The sequence below is a fragment of the Seriola aureovittata genome, chromosome 8, assembly GCF_021018895.1.
Source record: "Seriola aureovittata isolate HTS-2021-v1 ecotype China chromosome 8, ASM2101889v1, whole genome shotgun sequence".
Lineage (NCBI taxonomy): Eukaryota > Metazoa > Chordata > Actinopteri > Carangiformes > Carangidae > Seriola > Seriola aureovittata.
Window position 1 is genome coordinate 6,236,573 of NC_079371.1, and position 9,009 is coordinate 6,245,581.

The following is a 9,009-nucleotide window of genomic DNA, read 5'->3' on the forward strand; positions in this document are numbered from 1 at the left end:
TTGTTTGACTCCGTCATAAAACCTCCTTGCCTCTGTTTCTACCTCCCTCTCTCCATTAATGGACTGATCCACTTGTTTATGTGCGGTAGCGAGTATCTGTGGGATAAAACTGTGTATTTTGATCTCTGGTTAAGTGTCTCCATGAGTTGAAAGCAGACATACTCCTCCAGATGTACGAGTACATTCACGTTTGTCTGCTCACATCTGTGTTTGTAGGCAATTCTGTGTTTTCATGCGTATGTGTGCAAAGCATGTAGGCGTATGTCTGCAGACATCTGTTTTTGTCTGTAATCTGTGTGTGTCCATGCATATCCGTGTCTTTGTGTGAGTTCGCATGAATACGCATGCACAAATCTGTCTTGTAAAGGTGATTTCTTTTTCTCATCCTACTGTTTGTTGTCTGACATGGAAGATGACTCAGTGTACCTACAAATAATATATGTGTGCATGTGTGTAGAGTTTACTGATGCATGTAAGCATGAAGGTTTAACTCTCACTGTGTATGAATTCTTGTTACAGTTGCCAGCAGCTGCACTGTAGAAGATGCCTTCATGTCCCTGAGCAGGACAGCGTCAGAGGGGGAGCAGCTGGACAGTAATGACTGCCCACTATTCACCAATCTTTCACTGGCCTTTACCCCTGTGGGCCCCAACTGCGGCCTCATGGGAGCTCACTAGATTGCTTGACACATAAAATTGTCCCCATGGAGGCCATTTTCCGAGCAAATGCCACTCTTTGAATGCAATCTCTCAGGAATGCCTTCAGGGAATTTCTTAAAATTTTGCAAAATATTTCACTTTCACAGCAACTGATCTGAATTTGGTGATAACAGGTTAAAGGTCAATGTCACTGTGACCTTACAAAACACAATATTTGGGCCATAACTCAAACATTTATGACAAAATTTCACACAAATGTCTAATTGGATAAAATGAAGTGGTCACATTTTATATCCAAAAGTTCAACTTTACTGTGACATAATATTCTGCAAATCCACTTAATAGCTTTTATTTTTATTTTATTAAGTATATTTTTTGGGCTTTTTTATGCTTTTATTTGATAGTACAGTAGAGAGACAGGAAATGGGGAGGCAGAGAGAGGGGGAATGACATGCAGCAAAGGCTGTCCGATGTAGGACTCGAACCGGGGCCAACTGCAGCGAGGACTGTAGCCTCTACACATGGGGCGCCTGCTTAGACTTTCACATTAAATGTATTCATTTACTTATTGTTTGTATAAAAAATATTGATTAGACCAGCTTTAATCACACTGCAGTTGCCATGTGCAGATACTATAGTAAGAATTTTTTGTTTTAGGTTAGTACTGAAAGCTGAAAAATGTTGTCACTCAACATAATCCAAGGCTCTGCAGAGCGGTACACTGACAAATGTTAGGACTGCAATATTCTTAAAAATACCTAGAAAGGAAAGTTTCCAGTGTCAGCTCCTAACTTCAGAAATTTGTATTTCTTGATAATACCCTGAAACCCTGAGTATGGCAGGTTGTCAATAACGGTTTAATGGAACATACGAAGCTGTAGGCACATCTCTAGTGTAGACAACCATCTCAAAGCACCAAGAGTGCATTGGACTCACACTGACCTCACCTCACCTCCAGTACAGCCTCTTCAGTTATTCTGCCATAACACTGAATAAAAAGCAGCGCTACTTTTTTTTATCTAAATATGCAATTACACCTCAAACAAAGGCTCGGTTTCTCTGACATTCTCTATTGTTTCCCCAACAGCAGCAGCAGGAAGTATTCACCCCACCATCCCCTTGAACAAACCCATGAAATGAAATCTATACCCCCGATAGTGTGATACTACAGTACAGGGACAAACTACAGATAAGCCAGTTGGCAGCTCTGCACTTCTCACCCCTTTTGACATTTCAAAAATGCCATCCCCAATCATCCCTTGGCTTAAATCATGTCCCACCACCATGAAGTCACTGCCGCCCTCTAATCTCTACAGGACAGCTGTTTTACATAAAGGGAATTATTGTGTAAGAACTGAATTTCAAATATGTGTAAAAAATCTAATATATGGGCACTGCACTTTGCATTTAAACCATAAAACATGATAAAAGCATCAGAAACAGCAGCTGACAATTCAAAACATGCTGTTGAGAAAATGAAGAAAACTCTTAATCTAGTAAAATTTAATAATAATCAGATAGCTAATAATCAATCAAGATGCAAGTAAGTAATCCAAAAAGCATCACTGATTTAAATGCAAAATAAATGTTGCTTCTTCTGTCTTCGCCCACAGTGTTTTACAGTGAGTCACACAGTGTGTGTAGCTGGTGACATCAAGAACAGAAATTGAATGAAGATGATATCAGTAATTTATCAACCTTCTGTTGAGTAACACCACATAAAACTCATCCCATGCCTCAATTATAATGAGAAAAACACCTCTTACTTGTCTTTATGTCTACCCTTCCCTTTGTGACTTAAGTGGCCATAATATTATTAAATTAATCGTTTAATTAATCATCGGTCCCCACTTGGTGAAACAGCCTGTTCACCACAGCACCCTTGATTAGAAATACTTGTACTCCCGTGTTCAATAAGTGCAACATCCTGTTCAGAATGAAATGTCCTGCTCTTTCAGTATTAACCTTGGGGTTGAGGCAAAAAACAGCAAAACAGGTGAAGGCTGTTGGGGTTCCTCTGCTTCCTGTTACAGATCAGTATATTCACAGATGGACCAGTGTATATTTGAGAGGTACATCCAGATGTTCCCTCTTTTAAACTGAAAATGTAGATAGGGCCAACAAATAAAAAAACAAAAAACAAAGTCAAGTCAAGTCAACAACAATTAAATAAAACTTTTTCACCCATAGTTATTTCTATTCCTGGTGAATTTAATTGGCGGGTACAAAGTTTTCAGTTTGACAGAGAGCTGAAGCAACAGAGGCATAGCTGCTTGTGCAATTAAGTGGATTTGTGGCAAAATTACTCTTGGGTGGAAAAGCATAGATTCCCAGGCTAATACCCATTAAAGTACTTCATTTATTGTGCAAGTGTTTGGGACGTGATTAATCAGCCAACCTATTGCTGGACATTACAGAGCTAAACTTGTTGAGACACTGCATTATATACCATACTGCCCATGATTGGGCAAACCATGCACAGGTCCAGAGTTGCACGTACACAAGCATTCAAATTTGCCAAAAAAACATATTCCATAGTCTAGCCCTTGGACCAATTTGCTGACAGTAATGTTACAGAGCATTTCTGTCTATTTCTGCTCTACTGCTAAATGAGATATTCTCAAGGCAACAGGCTGGTGGGTTGAGTGTATGGGGATGTCAGTTCACATCCACCTCTTATACCAGCCATGTCCTCACTCAGTCACTATCATTGTGGAGAAGCCGTTCAGACTAGACCAAGCGGCAATTTGCCCGACAGTAAAATCTCTGCATGGGCAAAGATATGGGCTAGAGGTTGGCATGTTCTCTTTCTGTCTGCTGAACACCTTTTCCACAGCTTTAGCTCCAGATGTAAAGTCAAGCCAGCACCTGCCCATTAGTACCATATCACCTAATCCACTCAGCCTTGATAAAACCACCTTTGAATTCTTCCCCTTTGCCCAAAACATCATCATCAAAGGCTTTTATGTACACAATTTTGGACATGCTGTTCTTTTCATTCTGAAGTAATTCCACACACATACAAACAGAAAAATAACAATATTAGGGCTACAATTTCATCATTGATTTATCTGCCACTTATTTTCTCAATTAAGTGAAATGTCATAAAACAGCAAACATGACTGTTACAATTTCCAAGATCCTAAAGTGACAGATTGTCTTGTTTTGTCCGTATTGAGTTTATTATCACATGACAAAGAAAATACAACAACTCCTATATATTTAAGGAGCTGGAACCAGGGAACGTTTGGCATTTGTACTAAATAAAAAATGACTGAAACAAAAATTCAACTATGAAAAATAGTCGACAAGTAATGTTCTATTGATCGACTAATCATTCCAGCTCTAATCAGTATCACTAAATATGAGTCAATTTTCATGTTTTTCTTTTCTAAGAAAATTCTGTTCTTGTGACATTCTGCGATAAAGCTTGACCGCGGCCAAAGCACACTCAGGTTAAGTGGAGGTATGCAAGAAAAGAAATCCAATGCGAAGGGAGCAATTACCAATCAAATCACAAAGCATTGTAATCAGTAGAGGACCTGACACAATCAACCACACTTACTAGTCATTATGAGCAAAATGTTCAGTACCACTTCACGCCACAGTCATTTCATCTGTATTACCACAACAATCTTATTTGCACATCTTCTTATTCAGCTCAAAATATTACTTATCTCCTCCATCATTAAGAAAAAGTGAAGATGAGAACACAAAATAGGCATTGCTAGTTTGTGGAGCTCTTCTAGGTAACCGGCTGCTCTGAGAGACTCTGAGCTGAGGTTATACTGCCCCCTAATGCTTTGGACAAGCACCTCCAGAATTCAAAACATCACACTTTACAATTAATGTTTACAATACATCCACATCCGTGTTGTTGTTACTGAGATCAAACTATTACCCTTAGTGCACTGAGTGTAATCCTATATGACATTTTCTAGCAACCATCTTTAGCGGGGGTCTGATATTCAAAGCTTTTAAGGCAACCTGCAGTAACTGAAGCTCTCTGCAGTCATGGCAACCCCAGGGGACACATACTGAGAGTCTACACAAGTGCTCAAACACACTTATAAAGGAAATGTCAGGCTTCATAGACACCAAGGAGGAATGGTATTTATGAAGTTATCCTAACACTGTACCATTTTTGCAGACTGCAAAAAGAAGTAAATGAACATCTAAAGCAGAGGGGTTCATTTTCATGAAGAAATGTATAAAGAAGAGTTGACAATAGAAATAACAAAGCCACAGTTCAGTTGTTATTATACATGGAATTATGAGAAATCTTGAGAAAAATAAAATATATTGTTGTCTGAATCTTATCATTTATCTTTTTAAGCCTTAATGCTAGAAACTAGATATTGTATGAATGTAAAATGTTTTAAAAATGTTACTTTTAAAGTATTTACAAACACAAAGAATAGGTCGGGCTCAGGCTGACGTGATTATTGATTTCTATCATTGTAATCTATTTACAATACATACAATATATTTTGGTTTCAAACTTGTTCATGCAAAACAAACTATTTCAATACTGCCTTCGATTTTGGTATAACTCACTATTTTCTTATGTTTATAGACTAAAATCTTATTAAAACATTTTTAGTTAAGATTTAATGCCATTATTTTAATTGACTTGTTTATTTAGTTTCTTATGTTCCTCGTTTTCCTTTTCCTAATGAAATTTACTGCCAGTAAATTGTAACAGGAAATCAAGGCCTCAAAATAGAGCTAAAATAATTAATGAAAACACAAGAGAGAGAAGCTGACATATTCTCCTTTGTACTTTACAGACAAAAGATTTTGGTCTGACAGGAATAACTTTTCTACTTCCCTGTGCCACAGAATATTCTCTTCCAAACTACCTTGATTCAAGTTTTCCCTGTCACCTTGTTAGTGCTGCCTCGCTGCCTCAGGTCCGCTCAACCAGAAAATGTGTCATCTATCTGTATCATTATGCCCCCATTTTTGTGAAGCTCATAGTTCACGCCTGTTCAAACTGGACAGCCGGAGACAGAACTCTAACATCTCTGGCAGGGTCAACAGTGTCCAGGGTCACTGATTACCTAATTGTTGCTCATTAACTCCAAAGTACCTGTGACCTCTTCATAACACCCTTCCTTATCAGAATGCCCAGATCCAATGAGAACCAGAAGATGCACACAGGTTGTGGCAACACATTTCAAACCCCTGCTGATCTCTGACTCTCTATAATTATGTGATCAGCTTTAACCAGTTGCGTACAAGCTTAGTGTCTGCCAATATAGACTAAAACAATAAATTTTCTCTCCTTCAACCTTGTCGCAACTCTTAGGGATTTATTTCTATTCAATTAACACATTCAATGAAAATCAATGAAGAAAATTAGGCATTTCCACTGTCGGAGATTTTCCTGGGGAACAGAAAGCTGAGGATGTGGGTCAAAATCAAGTTCCCTGCAGTGGGGGTAGTACTCTCTACAAGTTCAGGAACTTTCAGGGTGGAGCTTGTGTCACAGTCAAACACCCGGCATTTCTAAAAACCTGTGACTGCAAACATGTTGTTGTGCTTATATTCTGGAGCCAAGAATAGTCAAGATGGAAAAATTGAAGTTCCTGGGAATTTTGGTGAAAAAGCTCCTATTGTTTTTATTATCCAACAAGCAAAGATCTCACTGATCAACACTCATGGACAAGGCAAAATTGTAAATTGTACCTTATTATTATGAGAGAGGCACTCGCAGGTAGCATTACAGATTTCTTTATATTCACATTTTAGAAACTAAAACTAGAGAACACAAGTCTTTCCTTCACTTAATGCAACATACGTCATAGATCATTTCCAGGCTCGAATTTAATGACATTAGCACTTGCCTGTGATTTCAAAAGGAGTTCATCCTTCCTCAGATCACCTCACTTTTAGGGCCTGTTTTGTTTCCACAGCTTTTAGTAGTTCTGAGTCTGACAACCTTTCCTCTTTTTGTTTTCTCTGTGTCCCACAACATTGCTCCTGCAGTGTTCTCGCAGACTCAGACACGCGGTTGACCAAACTTATCTGCACACACAGCCTTGGATCACAGCTGACAGTTGTCACAGAGACTTTAAACTGTTTGTGATATCACATCGTCATGGGACAGAACAAACATAGGATGAGTTTGACATAAGTCTTACCTCTGGATTCACTTTGGGCCATGGAAACTGTTTTTCACTGAGGTGAGATTTTGTCATCACAACTAACACATCAGTGATAGCTTGGAAAAGGCACAATAATTTCATTCTGCACCAAATGTTTTTCCTCCTTCAGAAGAAAACAATTAATGTGACACTCCACATTAACAATGCCCTTTCTGCACTGTACAGTGAATACATTTAAAATCATGTTAACATATGCAAATTACTTTATGAGTACAAATCAACCAAAATTTCCAAAGAGGAGATTTTGTTGAGCAAGAGTTGAGTTTGTTTGTACTCAGTCTTTCCACTGTGGCTGCAGAGCTGTGCCTCACAGGCATAAAGCCAGCGGTGGGCACAGTGTTGGTCACTGCTACTTCACTGCCTACACAAATTGTTGATTGTGTTATGTCAGTAAGGGCTTGGTGCAGACATACTTTCTCTTAAATGAAAACATAAATATGATTTATGTTTTCATAAAAGTCCAATTTCTGTTTGGGGTGCAGTAATGCCAAGCCCTATTTACTGTATACATAAAGTCAAAAAGCTAGTTTTATTCAAATGCATTAAATACAATTACAAATGATAGCTATGGTTATCTATAGCTCACAATTATATTTGTCCATTAATTCTGTTCTTGTCACGTCTGCTCTGCTGTTCATCTTGGGAGGGTGTGGACAATACATTCAGCACGCCAGCCCTTTTGTTTCTCTGTCAGCAAGGAGCTTCACAGGGATTGTGAAGGGCTAGTACAGATCTCAGCATGACTCTTGGTCGCACTGACATTCAGGTCAGGGGCCACTGGGCTGACAATCTCTAGTTGTCCCCCCTTCAACACCCAGGGCACCATAGATTTTAATGTTCATTGTACATGAGGACTTGCCACAATATGTATGCTAGAGATTTACTGACTACTAAAGAAAACATTAATATAGTTAACCAGTTAGACTGACTGAATGTGCTAATAAAGCACTATGGTTTATACCATGGATTTACTGCACAAAAGCCAGAGTAAATAGTGAAATTCCACTGTTAATAGACACATCAACTTGAGCAAAATGACAGGCTACAAGTCAAACCACAGGCCACTGTTAGAGCTTAATGACAAATCACTGCAGAGAAAGCTCTGATAACAAACATCCCATTCACAAATTACACCTGCTTTATAGCCAAGGTGTATAATGCAACTCACTCATGGCGCCCAAACAGGTAACAAGACTGTCAAAGAGAAGCCATGTTTAAGAAAAGCCATTCAAACCACCAAGCAACAACAAGATAACATGTGACAAGTGACACATGTTGTGTAACAGGCCAAACAAACAGGAAACACATCTGACACTGTATCACACCGCACACATTTAAAAAGGACATGGCTCTTACCTTTAGGAGAGCAGCTTCTGGACCAAGTGCGTTCAAACTTGTCAATCAAGTCGATGAAGTTAGCCGTAAATTAACAGGTAACTGTATGTCCAAAATGTTGATAGGGAGTACATAAAGTCTCAGTTTGACGAGTCATTTTCAAACCAACAATGACATTAGTGCGCCACAGATTTGTCGCCGGGCTGAAACTGATGAATTGATTGTGGTTTCCCTCTGAACTCCCGCCATCTTTCGCCTGGAGCTACCGGTGGTCATGCTCCCCTTGGACCGCTGACGTATCCAGTGCCAGGTAAACTGAACCTGGCTGAGTGTTTTCATGGATAAAATAGATTAAATGTCCGACACATTTTGACTTCCACCTATCCCTGATGAATAGTCACATAGCAACATATCATGGTCCTCGAAGGCTTGCCAAATGGTGCTAATAAAAAGTTGCTTATCAGATTAATATTTACATGCAAAGCTGCCGGAAAAAAGGTGAAGGTTTCAGCAACACCTGAAAGATAGTTGAGGTCGATGTCAGGCGTTATGTGAAAGTAAACTCAATTCAAGAATTTAAAATCTGAGGTGGCGTGTAACTCTTCCTCGCTTGTCTACCTGACTGGTTGTGCTCAACACTGCCCCCTGTGGCCGGAGACTATATAGCAACAAGCAACGTGAAACTTTTTCTATTGTCTAGTATTTTTGCTTTTCTTTTTTAATCTTTCAGTGTCTCTGTAGAGCTGGACTATGTTGTTTGGGTATTTTTTGTGTAAAAAATCATGGGCAACAGTTTTTAAGATGTGAATATAATATGTGAATAGTTTTTTAGGATAGTAAACTCA

The 9,009-nt window shown here is 38.9% G+C and overlaps 1 long non-coding RNA gene across 1 annotated transcript in view; it reads right to left on the reverse strand.

The window, feature by feature from the left end:
* The window catches only part of LOC130173549 (uncharacterized), an 83,340-nt gene extending 74,672 nt beyond the window's left edge, over positions 1–8,668 (reverse strand). Inside the window, exon 1 of the long non-coding RNA XR_008828447.1 lies at positions 8,186–8,668. This is a non-coding gene — a long non-coding RNA (uncharacterized LOC130173549). The remainder of the gene's footprint in view (positions 1–8,185) is intronic.
* Positions 8,669–9,009: the final 341 nt, after the last annotated feature.